Below are 566 nucleotides of genomic sequence, written 5' to 3' on the forward strand. Positions count from 1 at the left end.
ACAGCCATCTGCAGTGATTTTGGAGCCCAGAAAAATAAAGTCTGACACTGTTTCCACTGTTTCCTCATCTATTTCCCATGAAGTGATGGAACCGGATGCCATGATCTTCGTTGTCTGAATGTTGAGCTTTAGGCCAACTTTTTCGCTCTCCACTTTCACTTTCATCAAGAGGCTTTTTAGTTCCTCTTCACTTTCTGCCATAAGGGTGGTGACATCTGCATATCTGAGGTTATTGATATTTCTCCCGGCTTACTCAAAATTAAAATATTTGCTATTAAAAAGACCCATTTGTGAAAGTTTCAGGAATGCCCTGGCAGTCCACTGGGTAAGACTCAGTGTTTTCATTGGGGTGGCCTGGGTTCAATCCCTGATTGGGGAACTAAAATCCTACAAGCCATACAGTGGGGACAGAAAAAGGAAAGAAGAAAGTTTAAAGTATAAACTAAACTTCATCTGATTAATAACTGGTGTCCAGAATTTTAAAATAACCTTTACAAGAATAAGGAAAACTGATTTTTTAAAAATAAAATTTTTGAATACATGTTTCACTAAAAGATAACATGAAT

The sequence above is a fragment of the Bison bison genome, unplaced genomic scaffold (assembly GCF_000754665.1).
Source record: "Bison bison bison isolate TAMUID 2011002044 unplaced genomic scaffold, Bison_UMD1.0 scf7180017864383, whole genome shotgun sequence".
NCBI lineage: Eukaryota > Metazoa > Chordata > Mammalia > Artiodactyla > Bovidae > Bison > Bison bison.